Genomic DNA, 19,955 nt, shown 5'->3' on the forward strand with positions numbered 1-19,955 from the left:
TTCCTCAAAAAGTTGAAAATAGAGCTACCATATGATCCAGCAATTGCACTACTGGGTATTTACCCCAAAGATACAAAAGTAGGGACCCGAAAGGCTACGTGCACCCCGATGTTTATAGCAGCAATGTCCACAATAGCCAAACTGTGGAAAGAGCCAAGATGTCCATCAACAGATGAATGGATAAAGAAGATGTGGTATATATATACAATGGAATATTATGCAGCCATCAAAAGGAATAAGATCTTGCCATTTGCAACAACGTGGATGGAACTGGAGGGTATTATGCTGAGCGAAATAAGTCAAACAGAGAAAGACATGTATCATATGACCTCACTGATATGAGGAATTCTTAATCTCAGGAAACAAACTGAGGGTTGCTGGAGTGGGGGGTGGGGTGGGAGGGATGGGGTGACTGGGTGATGGACACTGGGGAGGGTATGTGTTCTGGTGAGCGCTGTGAATTGTGCAAGAGTGTTGAATCTCAGATCTGTACCTCTGAAACAAATAATGCAATATATGTTAAGAAAGAAAAAAAGAAGAAGAAGAATGTAGCAGGAGGGGAAGAATGAAGGGGGGGAAATCGGAGGGGGAGAAGAACCATGAGAGACAATGGACTGTGAAAAACAAACTGAGGGTTCTAGAGGGGAGGGGGTTGGGAGGATGGGTTAGCCTGGTGATGGGTATTGAGGAGGGCACGTTCTGCATGGAGCACTGGGTGTTATGCACAAACAATGAATCATGGAACACTATATCTAAAACTAATGATGTAATGTATGGGGATTAACATAACAATAAAAAAAATTAAAAAAAAAAAATCAACAAAATCTTGATTAGAGCTAACTGTGGTTCTCTAGTAAACAAAACCTTATATCCCAAGGACTTTTTACCCTTGTATTTAATGTTAGTTTTCTCCTAGATCCAGGAATCAAATTTAACTGAAATATAACATATGGAATATTTTAAATAGTATTTGAAAGAGTTGGTGTCTCTGGATTAATTAATGTAAAAAATAGGTAAACATAAAAGGCAGCAGGAAGAAAAATTTTAAAATAAACTTAATTCAAAAATTCTAATATATAAGGGATAATTCCCAAAGCATTTGCTATTGAATTAAAAAATGCACATGAATTTTCCATTACTATTACAAACGTATTCTTGATGTCTAGTCTCCAAATTTAGAAAACCATCAGTATTAGATCTAAGTTCACATTCATTAATAAAAGCTTCAGAGCAGAAGATTAATAGCATTCATAGAGAACACTTTCAATACAGGGGCATTGCAATCACTGGGTAGACTCCAGGACCTAAAGAATCACCTGTAGATGTCATATTAGTGTTTGATCATCATCAAAGCCTTGCGTCAGTGTTCTCATCTTCTTGTCTTGGTATTCACATGACTATGCCAGGAGTACAATCTTATCCACAGAGTGCTTTGCTTTCTTCCTTCCTTCCTTTCCTTCCCTTCCCTTTCCTTCCTTCCTTTCTTTCCCTTCCTTTCTTTCCCTTCCTTTTCTTCCCTTCCCTTCCCTTCCCTTTCCTTTCCTTTCCTTCCCTCCTTCGCAGTACCATCTGTGGTGGAGGAAAGAACTATGTCTTTCAATTTGTCTTTCAGATATTGTTACAGTATTAAATGCAATGACATCTCATTTTGTGACACCATGCATTTATCCAAAACTTTGAAGAAAAATGAGCATCTCTCAATCAAGAGATATAACCAGTTCTATGAAAGTGTCTTATATTATGCTTTTTTTTTTGTAACTCATGTTACATTTCGGAAGTCTTTCCATATTTAAATTACTTTCGTGTCTATTTTCTCATTTAGAAAGTACATGAGAAATAGGTCACATTTTAAAATATGGAAGATATGCAAAGCCTGTATTTCACATTTGAATGAAAGAAGAGGAAAAATTATATACATTTACTTTGGTGCTGGTATTAAAAATATGGTTATTCATATGCATGATCATTATGTGTTCTTACATGGGCTTTGTATCTGAATGATTTCCAAAAATACTAGGGGCACAATATAAATGAAGTTATGCATTGTCTAATTAATGAAGGCAAAAACCTTATACTCATACTTAAATTGGCTCTGAATTAATATAAATGAAATTTCTCCTTTGCAGATTAAGTTTAACCACCACCTCTGGACTTACTTCCTTTCCTGCCTACTTTTCAAGGCAGCTATTATCTTGAACTTGCTGTATTTCCTTCCAGACCTTTTTATTCTCTATTCAGAGCTGTTATTTGGAGACCCGAACCCCTTAAAAGAGGTCAGTTTGTAATAATTTTTCACTAACATTGTTACCTGTATCTAGATTTTACCTAGAAATTATTTTTCTCTGAGACAATAAAATCTTTTTCAGAATGCTGGGCCTTTGCCATTAAAAATATGTTCTTCAGAAGAAATAGAAACTTGGAAGTTATAATTGCAATAATTTCCTTCTTCTTTAAACAAAACCAAAGAATACCTGCTTCCTGAATTGTAGACTCAATTTCTAGTGTAAACTTCTATAGGTCTATTTTTTTAAAATTTGGATGATCTCTTTTGACAAAAGATGATACATGGATTCTTTTCCTCACTGTTGTTTTCTTATGTAATATTCAATAATTATAATTTTTATAAGGTAATTCAGAAAGAGGTTTTAAGATCATAGTTTTTCTAAGAACACACACACGCTCGTGCACACACCCACACACACGCACACCCCTGACCCCCAGTAATAAGTGGCTAGGGAAAAATGATTTAAACCCTTTTGTAACAAACAAGCTTTATGTGAGGATTTTCCCATCAAAAATATTTCCTCTCTTTCTGTATCCCCTCTTTTCCAGTATCCAGATTTTTCACATCTCGCAGAAAAAGAGTTCATTAGGTACCATCGATATGGTCAAGATACTAAGGAGAGATACAAAACGGAGAAACCAAATTATCCAAATACGGTATTTTGGAAAGCAGAATACAAACAAAAATTTTTTAAATAATATATATAATGTATATTTAAAAGGTATTGCTATGCATATAAATACTAATGAAATATGGCCTATCCCATTAAAAAAAAAAAGTTGTGACCCAGTCAGTAGTCCATATTTAGAATGGTGCAGCCCATTGGATCATGTGCATAACAACCAAGGATAATCACCTCTGGTTGCTTAGCTATAATGATAACATCTTGTCTTTGATTAGTGCTTTTATGGTTTACATAGTTATATCTCATATAACATAATAAAATAGTTTTAGTCTCTTTTTTACAAATGAGAAAACAGAGACTCGGGGAGATTAGATGTGTTCTCTGGGGTCACTCACCAAGCAAACGGCAGGGCCACGCCCAAACCCTTAGGCTTGTCTAAATCCAGACCTTTTGCTTTTTCCTCTGTCTCAATCTTGCAATAAAAAGTGCAAAGTCCCCTTTAACGATGTGGCCGGTAAATTATTGGCAAGGTCCCTGATTCCTGAGATGTGTGTTCTCAGCCCTGTTACCTTTCTCTTCTGAGCCCTGGTTAGTTACTGGTTAGTTTCAGACGATCTTGCACTGCCCTCTCTGCCCTGAGAAAGAATACAACTGATTCTGGAAGTGGGAGGCTGAGGGTTGAAAGATGAAAATCTTTTATATGAGAGGCAGTGCAGTTAGGAGCTGACTCTGGACTCTGGGTCTACTTCTGGCTCTGCTGCCTGCTCTCTAGCCCTGTGACCTTGAAGTTACCTAATGTCTCAGTTTCCCATCTGTAAGATGGCGATCATAATCATAATCATAATCTCATAAGGCCATTGTCAAGAATAGATGAGCAGTATCTGTGAAGGACACATAAGGGTACTTGACACACAACAAGTACTACATACATATTGGCTATCATTTGGATTTGAAGAACTGTTTTTGCAATTGAAAAAAAAAGTGGCGGGGCGCCTGGGTGGTCAGTCGTTGAGCATCTGCCTTTGGCTCAGGTCGTGATCCCGGGGTCCTGGTATCGAGCCCCGCATCGGGCTCCCTGCTCCGTGGGAGACCTGCTTCTCCCTCTCCCACTCCCCCTGCTTGTGTTCCCTCTCTCGCTGTGTCTCTGTCAAATAAATAAATAAAATCTTAAAAAAAAAAAAAGTGGCACAGCATATCTTTATGATGCCTTAAGATAATGTTCAAAAGTACAGTGAGAGCACCTGTATGTTAAATACCTAGATTATTGCTGGAACAGGATTATCATGTGTAAATCAGAACCAAGTACATTCACACAATCAGTGAATATACCTAATGGAAATCATTTTGCAGTGGCTGAAAGGGTGCAAAGGAAGTGTTGGGTTAATGATTTACAAGTAGTTCAATAAGAGAAAACCTCTCTAATTCAATAAATCAGTCAATCAGGAAGTATGTGTTGGTTATGACTTTCAGAAGATTGGTTAATTTATCATGCTAAACTCACATGCCAGAAGAATCAAGCAGGGAAACTGTCTCTGGTGATCTGCAGATTCATGTAAAAGTCTAAATGAAGGGGCTGTGCTGTAAAAAATTACTTTTTAAAGGAACTGCTAGCTCTGCATCTTTCTGTTTCCTCGCTCATCTGGTCACGTGGCTGGGAAAGGATGTGGGCTGGCTTCAGTCCTATCTGAGTTTGTGTTCAGCTCTGCCACATGCAAGATGTGTCAGTTTAGACATTTAACCTTCTCCATTGTCAGTCTCCTTATCTGCAGAAGAATCAGAAGGATAATAATACCTACTCCATAGGATTCCTTTACTAATCGAATAAACTCATGAAGCACCTAGATCTGTGTACCGTATAGTTTAGCTCTTTGAGATGAATTGCTTGGTGTCCCACTCTGAAGGCTATTTCTGTGCTATTCTCAAGACAGAAACCTGGGAATCATCTTCCACTTATTTTTCACTCTTAAATCACCCCTACCCTACATTCATTTGTTTTGTTAAGGTCTTGCTAGTGATATCTCCCTAACCCATCTTATAGCAAGCTGTCATTTCTGCTCCCATTATTCCTTGATGGGGTTTTTCAATAATCTCTTACTTGATCTCCCTTCTAACAAATGAATATTGTAAGTACTTTAACTCATTAAAGAGGCAAGGTTGTGTTTACTTTTTTTTTATGTTTGTAACCTTAATGCCCTCCCAGTACCTAATACAGAGTAGGTACCGCACGCGCATGCGCACACACGCACATACTTTTTACAAAATTAACAAAAGAATGAACTTCCACTGACATTACTCTCCACAGTGTACAACTGATCACATTACTCCCCAGTTTTAACCTTTTGGTGGTTTCCCATTCGTATTAGTTGAGGTTCCCCAGAGAAATAGTGACACATCAAATTATGTATCAAATCACTCCTCAGAGGATAATATCACACTCCCAGCATGGAATGTCAGGCCTTTCCTGATTTGGTCTCCAACTCTCCAGCTGCATCCCCTGCCATCCTGAACCACTCACGGTGCCACCCATAGGCCCCACATGGTTACCCTCTGAGATGACCCCTCAGGTTTCCTCCACACCGGAAGTCCCCATGCCGTAGGTCTTTACCCTTTCACATTTTTAACATTTTCTCCTTTTTTTTGAAGGCTTTCATGATGTTTTTCATTCTGCTGGCCCCTGGAAGATTTTGGACTCTACTAGTTTGTGCCTCTCGTGTTCCATATGCATACTCCTGATACGGAGCTCATAGCACCATCGTCATGTTGGTTGTGTGGTTTCTTCTAGACTTCCCTGAGAACAAGACTGCATTTTAGTCATCTTTTTGCCTTTTTATTTGCACCTCTAGCAGGAAGACAAGTTATTTATTTATTTATTTTAAGACAGGTTCTTAACAGGTGCTTAGTTAATACTGTTGAATGTATTCATGGCAAAATGAATTAGTGAGTTGATAATTTTTTTTAAATAGCACAGAAAATCTTTCTTATTGTCATTATTATGCTTTTCTAAAATGTTTTCTCTTTTTAGAACCCAGAACACAATTTGAGTTGTTGATATTACAAGGAACCACCCATTCCAAACTTCATGGAGTTTGAAAATCTCAGCAACGGAGTCTGTCCTTTAGGTATCCAGAAACTTCTATGATATCACAACATCACCTCTTGACGATAGACATACTGGTATAGGCTGGTCTGTTAAAGAGAATAAAATTTCATAGGAGTGGGGAGAGCCGTAGGAAAAAGAGAGGAGAGCCTTATTATCATGAATAACAAAAAATTTGCCATTTTCACAGGTTTTTTGGCGCATGTGCTAACAGCTTAATTTTTTAGACTTTCACTACACACATTAATGAAAACATTAATTTATGAAAGAACTATAGACTCAACTACCCTTGGTAATGATAAATAACCTATATGAAGAGTGGGAGGGCACTGGAGAAAATTTCCAAGTCTAGCAATATGGACATTATATAAATATGCTATTCAGCACTTATTTACCAAAAGATATCTATGGGGAATTGAAGCCATCAAGCCAAATATATTTAAAATGAACGCAGGATATTGAACAAATTGGTTAATCATTTCATGCTTCATTCTTATCATTTCTATGCTGTTTCAATTCTTATATTTTTGTACTTTAGCTAACGTATAATTGGTGCTAACTTTCTATTCTCTCCCAAAAGTGTGCAAATATGATAATAACGTATAAAGTCCCATTCAACTTTAGAGATTAAAAACTTATGTGAGTTACCCGGAGTTTATACTTAGGTGAATATTGGAAATATTTCTATGAAGAGTCCCTACATTCCTGGTACTATACCATAGGCTGAAAATGCATGATAACCAAAAAGGACTTTTTTGGCAACTGCAAGTATGAGCTGGAAAATAATTTCTTGTATTATGTTGTGTGCTGCTTTGACACAAATTCAGACATTTCTCAGATATTTACACTGCAGATGGATTAATATTAAAAGGAAGAGATGACCCTATTTCTTTTGCCAAGGGTAAGCTTCACGAAGTGTAGGAAAATTAAAGAGAATTTCCTCCCTTCAACAGTCGACTCCTTCTAAGGTGGTCTTTGTTGAATCTTCTCAAATCATGTACTTTCCTGGAGGGTGCTTTGTTACTATGAAAGCATCTCAGTCCTCATACTCTGGGGGGCAGCACTGAAAGGGGTAACATGTGTGCTCATTAATATGGGACTTGGAGTAAGATGACCAAGTTCAAATTCAGGGCAAGTTATCCAAAGTCAACAATTTCATTTCCTCAGCTTGATTTAGTATTTACTATGACTCGTGTCATTATACTGTTGTGAGCTTTAATGAAATAATCTATGTAAACTGGCCCTGAGTAAGTATGCAACAAGTGTTGCCTGATTGATTGATTCCCTGTTTGGCTGGCTGTTTCTTTTGTTTCTATTAACAAGCATTTTGGGCAAAAAGTCAGAGCCTAATTTTTGTAAAATGGGGTGATTTTGGCAGATTTACGAGCTATGCCTTTCATGCCAAAGATCAACATCTTGATAAAGTCTGTTGTATGTATAACTTACTTTTAGTTTGCTTGTACGATGTTGCTTGCCCATCATCCTCCTGTCTTGTCTCCTGTCAACATGGCATTTGACATATTTGGCCAGGAGATATAAGAAGTGAGAGGCTGGGGAAGGTTCTCTTCAGTATTTCTCCCCTCAATCCCCAAAGTCTATGTTTTCTATCAGCTCTCTCTTGCTCCAGGTTCATACACGTACAGGAAATTGAGGACGAGCCAGTGCCATCCCACGCTGTGCTTCACACTAGGGTGTTTGTCAGCGGACAGCCTGGCAGCCAGACCTAGGTAGACACATGCCAGATCTGCATGGCAGCAAACAGCCCCTGGCTTGGGAAGTGGCACCCAGGAGCCGTCCTCCAGGTGTGGTACCCAGGCTGCCGGCATGAAGTCCAAACTTACTGCTTCTCCTCTTGTTTTGCGCCCCCTGGAAGTTATATCTCCCGTAGCCTTTGTTCCGGTCCTGATACTACTTTCACCAATCATTCTGGAAGGTGTGTTCCCCTTCCAGAACAAGCTAATCCTAGTAGTTTTGGTCCATTAATCAATTAATTATCCTAAATAATTTATTAATGTATATAATTTAAACAATCTGGATTTGGGACGGAATAAAGTCAAGAGAATTATTCAGAATTATTCGCTTTCCAAAGTACACAGCATGGAATACTTCAATTTTTTTTTTTAGATTTTCTAATGTGTTAAAATATAATGTTGATTTGGGACAACAATGCACAAAAATGATGATAAAGAAATTAATTTATCAAAACAGTTGAAATGATCCAGGTATGGACAGCTGATCTTAGGTTCAAAGATAAATTTATAAGGGCAACAAAAAATTGAAGTCCCATTAAAATATGATTCAAAAGTCAAATGTTTCCTTCTTTGTCCATATTCATATACAAACTGGTGATATAAGGTTGATGGCATTTATTGGATTGAGGAACATTGGAAATCCTTAAGATGGGATACCCGATCACATTATAATACATAAATGTGTCAAATCAACATGTTGAGCATCTTTGATCTTACACAGTTATATGTCAAATATATTTCAATATAAAAAAAAGAGCAGACATAAAATGTTATTTATAAACTGCGGTAAGGTCATATTTCTGGTAATTAATGCTTATGGATGTGTTTACTTATTATAAATATGTTTACTTTAGTAGTAATAAGGGGGTTACGTTTTTTTTGAATTCTTAAATATTTATTTACTTATCTTACAATTTATAGATTACCTAAATTCTAACTTTTTCTCTGAGCTTTCACTGGGGCTAATTTGATTACCTCAGTCAATGCTTGGAAGGAAACTCCACTGAATTAAATCTGAGGGGCAAAAGTGGACAATGACAGCTTTTTCCTGCTTGCTACATCCCTCAGCCTCTGTTGGAAAATGAAAAGCACATGTGTATTTGTGTATTAATTTGTTCCTCCTGTAACCCGTTTCCAGAGCAACTTTGTGATTCTGTATGGAGTTTCCTTCTTAGCATCTTCCTTCTGTGCCACGGGAGGGGGCATGCAACCAGGCAAAATAATCAAAGTCCTACTTGTGAATTTTTTAGGTTACAGTTATGGGAAAAGACTCCTTTAATCTCAGGTTGTGAAGTTAAGAAAGGAGACAGAGCCTGGCCTCTCTTGGGGGAAATGACTCTAGCTTTTTATCCTTACAAATACTCACATGGTGATTAGTATGTGACAGCCATTTTTCTAAACACTATGCATACTTTCAACATATACAATATTAACTCAAAATGAGTGATAGAATTAAGTGTAAACCTAATTTATAAACTTCTAAACAAAAACATAGAAATAACTTTGTGAATTTCAGTAAGGCAATGATTTCTCAGATACAATGCCAAAAATACTATCTATCTATCTGTCTATCTATCTATCCATCATCTATCTATTTAACAAATTGGACTGTCAAAATTTAAAATTTCTACTCTGTTATAAATGTTCTGAATAAATGAAGACATTTAAGAAATTGAAAACTAAAGCCATAAGAGTTGGAGGAAATATTTGCCAATCACACACCTGATAAAATACTTGTAGGCAAATAATACATAAACAACTCAACACATAAAGAAACAAATAACAACAAATTTTTTTTAATGGCAAAAGGTTAGGACAAACCACTTCACCAGAGAAGACATGCAGATAGCAGAGAAGCATGTGAAAAGATGCTCAACATCCTTACTCATCTGACAAACCACATGGATATATCACTACATATCTTTTTAAATAAAGTAACAACTCCAAGTACTGGCAAGGATGCAGAGGGCACCTGGGTAGCTCAGTCGGTTAAGTGTCTGCCTTCGGCTCAGGTCATGATCTCGGGGTCCTGGGATCAATCCCACTTCAGGCTCCCTGCTCAGCGGGGAGCCTGCTTCTCCCTCTCCCTCTGCCCCTCCACCCTGCTGGTGCTCTCTCTCTCTCTCAAATAAATAAAATCTTTAAAAAAAAAAAGGATGCAGAACAACTGAAACTTTCATATATTAACTTCACACAAGTGTGAAATGGCACAGCTAGTTTGGAGAACCATTTGGCAGTTTCTCATAAAGAAAAACATTTACTTACCTTATGACCCAGGAATCCAACTTGGCATTACTCAAGTGGAATGAAAACTTACATCTATACAAAAGCCAGTAGGCACATGTCTATAATAGCTTTGTTTGGAATCACTAGACCTGGAAAAAGTCCTATGTCCTTCCACTGGTGAAGACAAAAGTAAAATGTGGTACACTCATACAATGGAATAGTGCTCAGCAATAAAAAGGGTGAAGAGCTGATTCATGCAACAAAATAGGTAACTCAAAATGCATTATACGAGGTGGAAGCAATCAGATGCAAAGGCAACATACTGTTAGATTCCATTTATATGACATTCGTGGAGCAGCCATCGTATTGGAACAGGGAACAGAGGTGGGGAGTGGGGAGTGGATTGACATTAAAGGGAAAGAGGTTACTTTGGGGTTTGACGGAACTGTTCTATACCTTGATTGTGGTGGTGAGTCCATGCACGTATAGTTTTGTCAACACTCACAGAACTGGATAGTTAAAGGGTAAATTGCATTGTATATAAATTACATGTTGATTTTTAAACTAAAGGAAAAAAGAAGAGGACCTTGGACTCACTCTGGATTCATATCCATATAACAAAATCTCAGGTGGTTATGTGTCTTGGGCTGCAAGGTATGGCAGGTAAGTGGGGTTTTTGGGGGTGCTGTTGTTATTTTTGTTGGACACAGTGCTGTGAGAGAGGGAGTCACTTTGTACCTAAATGTGACTGTATACTTATGGTTTATTTACTTTTGCTTATGCCTGGTATATTTGACATTAAAAGTGTATAAAAGCAAAAATTTTAAAAAATCAAACCTGGAAGCAACCAAAATTCTTTTTTTTTTTTTAAAGATTTTATTTATTTATTTGAGAGAGAGAGAATGTGAGACAGAGAGCATGAGAGGGAGGAGAGTCAGAGGGAGAAGCAGACTCCCCGCTGAGCAGGGAGCCCGATGTGGGACTCGATCCCGCGACTCCAGAATCATGACCTGAGCCGAAGGCGGTCGCTTAACCAACTGAGCCACCCAGGAGCCCAGCAACCAAAATTCTATCTCAAGCTATGAAACAGATACCCCAAATCTAGTGAAATTTGGATGGGGTCAAGGCAACAGTGCAAGAGAAAACACATATGTGTATGGATTTTGAGTGACACAGAGAATTCCGTAAAAACAGTAGCCACTGACATAAACTGATTTCTCAGCTGAAAATACAAAATCAGGAGATGAATTCGAAATGACTTCACAAAATGACAAGAAGGGTAAGGCTCACTGAGGAAACATGACCTAGTTGTAAGAAAATGACTTTTGTTGTGTGAGTGTGTTGGGGCACTTTTAGATTGTGTGGGCGCTTGGAGAGACTGCGTATGCTACAGGGAAGCGAGAATGACAGGGGCAGCGCTCTGCTCTTCTGCTTATCCCCTGTGGCAGACATGGTGTTGGCCACCATGGCTCATCGGGTCCCCATGCCTTCTGTTGCAGCAAGTTTCTAGGGTCTCAAATAAGGCTGGGAGAAGCATGAATATTGGAAGATCCAGCCCTACCTCACTTGTCTTTTCTTCAGATTCTTGTGGGGTCTGGGTGGGGTGTATGCATATATTTAGGGTTTGCGTATGATTACAGATGGAGCCCCCTCCACCAGTTTCTGTGGCTTGCAACCAATAGAATCCTGATTAACCCTCATAAATCCTACTTTCATCCTCCCTTTTTTTTTTGCCAAGATATTTTCTCCACTCTCCAAAACATCACTCTCCTTTAGGGCTTGTGATTTTGCAAATAAAAAGCAAGAATGTTCTGCATATTTTTGGTTTATCTTCCTATAGTATTCCTTCCCTAAGGCATTTTACTCAGTACCTAATTAAAGAAAAAATGGGGAAGATACGGGATGAAGAAAACAAAGATTAATATCTCAAAATACCATATACTCATAATTATAGCAAGTTAAAGTGCCTACAAACAAACCTGAAAATAAGTATGCGATACCTGGGTGGCAAATCTCTAATGTATGAATGACAGCATAAATAGATATGAAAGTATGCTTTTTCTCAAATATGAAGACATTAAGAAAAGGTTAATTCTCTTAAATTAATCTATAATTTTTTTTCGTTCTTGGTTATGGAGGAGAACTTGATGAAATGTCACTAGATTCACCTGAAAGATGAAATGTTCAAGAAACTAGAAAAAAAAAAGTAAATTTTCACTATCCCTATTAGTTTTTAAAATCCTTATAATCACTGTTATAAAATAGTGGAAATACAGCTGAATACATATGGGGATTTAATAGCCAATAAAGGTGACATTTTAAATAATTAGAGAACATGAACTGTCTTATAAATTGTATTTAAAAACTGGCAGTGATATAGGAAAAAGGATACCATATTTCTAATTATTTACTGACATAAAATTTTAAACTTCTAACTCTTTTTATTTTTATTTATTTTTAAATTATATTGCATATTTTCTTTTTTTCTTTTTTTTATTATTATGTTATGTTAATCACCATACATTACATCATTAGTTTTTGATGTAGTGTTCCATGATTCATTGTTTGCGTATAACACCCAGTGCTCCATGCAGTATGTGCCCTATTTAATACCCATCACCAGGCTAACCCATCCCTCCACCCCCCTCCCTTCTAGAACCCTTAGTTTGTTTCTCAGAGTCCATAGTCTCTCATGGTTCATCTCCCCCTCCGATTTCCCCGCCTTCATTCTTCTCTTCCTGCTATCGTCTTTTTTTTTTAAACATATAATGTATTATTTGTTTCAGAGGTATAGGTCTGTGATTCGACAGTCTTACACAATTCACGGCGCTCACCATAGCACAAAGATTTATTTATTTGAGAGAGAGTGCACATGTGTGCGGGGAGGGGCAGAGGGAGAGAGAGAATCCTCAAGCAGACTCCTTGCTGAGTGCAGAGCCCTATGTGGGGCTCAAGTCCAGGACCCCAAGATTATGACCTGAGCCAAAATCAAGAGTTGGATGCTCAACTGCCCGAGCCACCCAAGTGCCCCTAAACTTCTTTCTTTTTTAAAAATAGATTTTATTTATTTATTTGTCAGAGAGAGAGAGAGAGAGAGGGAGAGAGGGAGAAAGAGAGAGTGAGCACAAGCAGGGGGAGCAGCAGAGGGAGAGAGAGAGAAGCAGGCTTCCCGCTGAGCGGGGAGCCAGATGCGGGGCTCGATCCCCAGACCCTTAACCGACTGAGCCACCCAGGTGTCCCTAAATTTCTAACTTTTAAATGTACAAATTTGAAACCATAAAAATACCAAAGAGAGAAATTACAGAAAATTCCTAGAAGAGTCTCTTTTCAAGTAAAAAAAACTAAAAACTAAAACTGGAGGTTTATAAGGAAACTTTGTTTTGACTGTATACAATTTAAAAATGTTTCAAGTCCGGTGAGTATTATAAACAACATAATAAAGGCAAAATAAAGAAATAAATGCTTATTAAATGTCAACTCCCCAAAATTAACCTATGAATTTAGGGCTAAACAAATTAAAAAATGAGTAAGTTAGCAAGGAATGTTAGAACCATATCATTGTTTTGTTTTGTGTTGTTTTGTTTCTACAAATCACTTAGCATTTATTGAAATAAATGTGAGGTTACTTGTATAGACTTCTTGTCACACCTCATTGCATATAAAAATGTTTTTCATGTTTCAATCGTCTCTACCAGGTCATGCCATACTTCAGTTATGTTTTAAGTTAATAGTGAACTAATTAATTAAAATACAATACTCACAAGTCTAATTCTAGAGGATCTGATGAACTGGGAATGACATATTGTTAAGAATTATATTAAAGCCATTTATATTCTGGAAACACAATCTTAAAATAATTATATAAAACTTCAATGAGAGCAAATGTAGCATCAATTAAATAAACTGAACTAAAATGGCACCACTGAGCATGAATTTAAACAGAAAACACATCCAGTATCCTACTGTGCTTGTGGATGTTGGGGGTGGGGTCCCTGTTGTAAACCTGACTCAAACCTGAACATTATCCTCCATCCGGCGCCCTTACAGCCCACCCCTCTTGCTCCCTGGGGACTTGAGGATGCAAACATGTCTGACCGTGTTGGGTCTCTGCCCTGGGCCTCATGTGAATAGCAGATGCTTCAGCGTCCCTTTGAAAAGGCTGGATTTAAAATTCCAATCAGTCCATTTTTGCCTGTCATGAAAATTTTCTTTCCTTAGATCCCTTGAGCTTTATCTCAGTCAACAGAACTGCCAACCAACTTTCTTGAGCTATTTTTCTCATGGAGCTAATCCACCTTAGACGGGAGGAATTGTGCTTTCCATTTTTCTCCAAATACCCCTCCAGGTATTTGGCCATCTTCCAGTAGGAGTTAAGGGTTTGGTGCTTAGGGCTGATGTTTTTCTACCCTTTGCGAAGTTTCTCCTCTATTTCTAAGCACTAAATTCTCTCCCCCATTGATTTTTCTGTGCAGTTGCATTTCACAGATGTCCTGGATATGGTTCAGGAGTGTCTGGGGTTTCAGCTGAAGCCTTTGAACCTCACTTTGTGAATTTTCACACCGCTCTGGTTGGAGACTTTTGAGTTGAACTATAGGTATATCATGCATTTGATTTTCCTCGTGTACTTCACAAATATTCCTGTTTTCCTCTTGTAAGTTTTTTGTTTTTTTTTAAAGATTTATTTATTTTAGAGAGCGTGTGCGCATGCGCTCACAAGTGGGGGGAGGGGCAGAGGGAGAGAGAGGAAAAGTCCTTAAGCAAACTCCCTACTGAGCCCAGGGCTCATCCACAGGGAGCTCCTTCTCAGGACCCTAAAATCATGACCTGAGTCGAAATCAAGAGTCAAGAGTTGGCCGCTTAACCTACTGAGCCACCCAGGCACCCCTCCTCTTGAAAGTTTTAAAGGTAACATTTAAGTTAACTTCGTCAGTGAATTTCTTCAGGGAGACACCTGACTGATCATCTTGGCCTCCATTTTCTGATTCACCCTTTCTTTTAATTTTCTGTTGCCATCAGCATGTAATCTTTTATAAAGAGAGCAAGCCAGTTTATCACGTTCAGCACAGATTCCGTCCTGGAATTTAACTGGCACTCTTTATCATTCCCAACCTGTCTCCTTAGGTGTTGAAGTTTTCAAACATTTCTTTCTGTTCCTTCAGCTCTGCCACTCCTGACCATTTAGCATCTTCCTGGGCACACAGCTTTAGGCTTTCCTGAAGCTGGACATCTTCTCCAAGACCATTAACTATTTCCCTCTGACATTCTACATTCTTTTGAAATGCCCTTAAGGTATTTTTGGTCTCAATCACTTGGAACTGGAGGGATTTTTGATGTCTCTGAATGAGTATGTCCTCCAAGATCAGCCATCTTTACTCCATGAAGAGAGATTTTATGGAACTTACTTTCTGTTTTTATTTGAGAAAGTTGCCTGTATCCCCCAGGGGAAAAGGTGGAGCTGTTCACCTCTTTACCAAGTGCGGCTGAACACAGAGTTTGTAATTCCAGAGGACTGGCCTCTGCTACTGGTGACTCCAGGGCTCCAAAGACTTCTGTCATGAGTCTAACCTTCTCACTGATTTTATGATACTTTTTAACTTGGGCAGAAAATCTTTGGCTGGTTTAATCTGCCTCAAAGCACACCGGCATTTCACTGTACAGACAAAGCCGTCCATATTAAAACTTCCAAGGAAAATTGAAACTTGTGTCCATAATTCAGATAACAGCATCACTGCCCAATCGCCACAGCACTAGGTGGAAGGACATTTCTATGACCTTCAGGAGGCCCTCCCTGGCTCCAGTGTGTACTGTATGTCTGCCTCCGGCCGGTACAACTGCCTTCCCAGAACTCTGTGGGTGTTCTACCTCAAAGTATCAAGTCCTGATGACGGGGAAGGACCATTAGGGAGGCTGTGGGAGGGTCCATATTAAAAACGTATTGCTCTCTAATTTTGTTCTGGAACTTCACAAGGAGGAAGCATTTTTATTTGTACAGTACACTGTGGGGAAAGGGCAATTATAGCCAAAACAGACTAGCCCATAAGCTGTGAGCACTCTGGGGCCACGTGGCCCCATAAGAAGCCCCAGGGATCCAAGCTGTGCCACGCCCAAGCCAAACCTATAGAAGTGAGAGTGAATAAACTTGTCTTTCCAGCCCTGGTTTTGCCTCTTCAATAGCTTCATGACATGGGGCTTCAACATCATAACCAATATTGGAGGAAAGCGATGCAGATTATAAATCATCTTCCGATAGAGTATCCTATCTAAGCTGACTATCCTATGAGACTGACCGTTCTAGAGGTGGTTAAATATCTTTTTACCTATAACCTGAAGCCTAGACAGATTAAATGGCTTGTTTAAGAACTTTGCAGTTGCAGGGTTGGATTCTGAATCAAATTCATCCGATTTCAAGGAGAGTTAAAATACGTTAAAATATGTTTTTGTTTGTTCCTGATAAACATATCCTTAATGTGACTACCTCCCACTCCATTCCCTTTTTTAAAACAAGGACTTATTAAATAATTTCTAAGGTCTAGTCAACAAAAAAATTCTATAATCCATTATTCTTTTTTCTCTTATTATAATAGCAAAGTAACCATTTTAGTGACATGTATTATTTACCCATTTACCTAGGTAGCTTAATGGAACAACTTAAGTTGATATGTCTGTTACCTATGTCTTTATTAATTTTAGCTACTAGATCTCAAGAGAAGCATGGAGCAACATTTCATTAAATACTACCTAATAACCTGCCTCTCTTTCTTTTTAAAATTTAGTCCATGGGATTATGTTCAAGAGATTCTTTTTAGAAGGAATCAGAATAATTGTTATAAATAATTTAATATCTTGAAATAAATTAATTGTATTTTTCTTGGGTATAAATTTCTATTTATTTTGGTTATAAATAATAAAATATTTTGAAGGAAAGTATTTTTATTTTCATATTTTTATTTCTCTCATTTGCATTTGTAGATATGAGAAAACTTATTAAGTCAAATAAATTATTACTGTTGAGCATTTTGTTACTATGGTTTCAGACCTCCATTTTTTATTAATAGAACTCCAGTGGAGGGCTGAGCCTATTTTACTTTAATAATTTACTTCTGTTTAAATTACCAGACACATCAAAAGCCATAGCATGTAAAAGCTGTAACAGAAACCAAAGTCTGAATTTTCAACCAAATAATCCTTAATCCTTCTTTTTTTTTCATTGCTCTTAAAGATCAGGGATAATATCAAACCCAAGTAATAAAATTTGGGACTTACTCTATTACTACAGAAATACACCTTTATACAGGAAAACACCCTTATTTTCAATGGAAAAGCAAAGTTTAATTGTTCTAGATTTGATGCATTTTGGGTATCCTTTCCCTCTTTTCCTTCCTTAATTGTATTCATGTTTTTCTCTTGGTTTCAAACGTCAGTACATCCCCCATTCCCTCTACAGGTTTTTAAGAAATTTGAAGTCAGCCTTTCAACGAATATGTCTTATTTCCCTTTTGCAGCCTTTCTTCCTCTGGACCTGTCATAGTGCTTTGCATATTGTAGAAGTTTATTGAATGTCTACTGAGTAAAAACAGAAGGGTTGAACTACTTCCCTAAAACTAGAGCATTTTCCTTGCATCTTAGAGCATATCTTCCAAATGAAAAACAAAACCAACCCAAGCATAGAATGGGGATATGGTGGGCAGGGCTTTAAGAGGAAGGTAGGTATCAGTGGAGATCCCTAAAACTTGCTCTTGGGTGGACCTTAGCCCTCTGTAAAAGACAGGACCAAGGTTGCCTGCTGTCCCATGGAGTGGGGTTTCTGTGCCTTCCTCGGAAATTGTCCCCTTGTTCTTTTATGTCCCATTCAGGTAATGTCATAATGACATAATAAAAGGTGTAAGCCTTTGACATTCATTTCTGTAATGGATCTCTCATCCTTCCTTTGTCTGAGTAATTTCTCCCTCCATTCAATTAAAAAAAAGTTCTCACAGGAGAGATCAGAGTTTTTTCTCTTTCCCCTCTAGTTGTGCGTGCATGTGTGTGTGTGACTTATTTTTTTAAAGTATTAGATGTTTTAGGTAGTTGGTCTTCTCTATTATGCTTTAATTTTTTTTATCTTACGAACAACAGAAGAGTAAGATTACTTTTATATTCATACTCCTCTCGAAGGGAGGTAGGTACTGTGAGAACAGTATTGAATAAGCACAAGGATTGAGTGCACTCAGGCGCATGGGTAGCTGCCAAGAAGGGAGGTCATGGGTGGGAGGAACCACTCCTCTCCCCAGTCCCCCAAGTGTTTGCCTCAGGGAAGTAGATACTAGAAATTTTAGGTCCTTGAGTTCATAATACTTAGGTATATATTAATAGAATGTTTTTCTAAGTGACTGCTTTCTTTGTCAAATTCCATTTTTCAAGAGTTATGTGGTACAAGTCATTTTAATTTAAATTTGCTGTAGAAGTCCCCATATTAAAAGGCAGTCCTTCTCAGTTAAATCCACTTGTTGACCCAAGTCATACCTAATTTGCCTTTGTAGAGAATAAAGTAACTGCTACTTAAGATACACTTATTTTTAAAGAATCCTTTCATCAATGAGAAATTCTGCAACTCACTTTAATAAGCTCTTATGCTAAGTAAACAGAAAGACATTCAGAAGTGCTAAATATACTTTCTTCCTGTCAAGATATACAATTATAGAGCAGCTTTTCTTCTGCAAACACAATAATTAATTCAAATTAAACTCTTGGCAACTCTTTCAAAATGGACTGTATTACATTCAATATTGTTTTGCTATATTCTAAAGAGACTGAGATGGAAAAAGAAAGATGAGTTATATTTTAGAATATAATTTTGTAAAGCTATAAGCCTCTACTGGTAGTATTTTTTCTGTGCATGATTCTTAAATATACAAATCAATTAAATTTTATTTATTTTTTATTTTTTAAAAAGACTTTATTTATTTATTTATTTGACAGAAAAAGACACAGTGAAAGAGGGAACACAAGCAGGGGGAGTGGGAGAGGGAGAAGCAGGCTTCCCGCGGAGCAGGGAGCCCGATGCGGGGCTCGATCCCAGGACCCCGGGATCATGACCTGAGCCGAAGGCAGACGCTTAACGACTGAGCCACCCAGGTGCCCCTCAATTAAATTTTATAAATGTAGATGCCCATGCAAGCACCACATAAATCAAGATACAGAATATCTTCAGCACCTCAGGAGCCTCCCTTACGCCCTTCCTCATGTCAACCCACAAAGGTAACCATTATTATAACCCTTATCATCGTGAGTTAATTTTTCTCGTTCTTGAACTTCATATAAATGGAATCATACACCATTTCCTCTTTTGAGTCTTATTGTGCTGAACATTATGTCCATTTTATTCATTTAAATTGTTACATGTAGCAATGGTTTGTTGTTTTTTTATTACTGAGCAGAGTGAATACTACACAATTTATTTATCCATTCTACCATAGATGGACATTTGAGTTGAACTCAGTTTTGGACAATTATGAGTAAAGATTCTATCTATATGTTTGTACATGTCTTTTGGTAGATATAAAAACTCATTATTGTTGAGTACATTCCCAGGTCCAGACTTGTTGGGTCATACGTATTTTTAGTTTCACTATATAGCCAAATAATATTTCAAAGTGTTTGTACCAATTGACATTCCCATCAGCCATGTGTAAGAATGTCAGTCACTCCATACTTTCACTATGACTTTGTATTGTTATTTTCTTGTTAAACAATCTGTTGTGTGTATCAATATGTTATTGTAGTTTTAACTGGCATTTCTCTGATAATTAATGTGTTGAGCACATTTTCATATGCTATTGACCATAATACTAGTTGTCTTTGATAGTCATAATTATGTAAGAATTCCATTTGGCCTTTAGTATCTTAATACCTGGTTTTTTTTTTCCTTAAAGATTTTTATTTAACTCACCTATACACCCAACGTGGGGCTCAAACTCATGACCCCAAGATCAA

This window comes from Halichoerus grypus, chromosome 12 (genome assembly GCF_964656455.1).
Source record: "Halichoerus grypus chromosome 12, mHalGry1.hap1.1, whole genome shotgun sequence".
NCBI lineage: Eukaryota > Metazoa > Chordata > Mammalia > Carnivora > Phocidae > Halichoerus > Halichoerus grypus.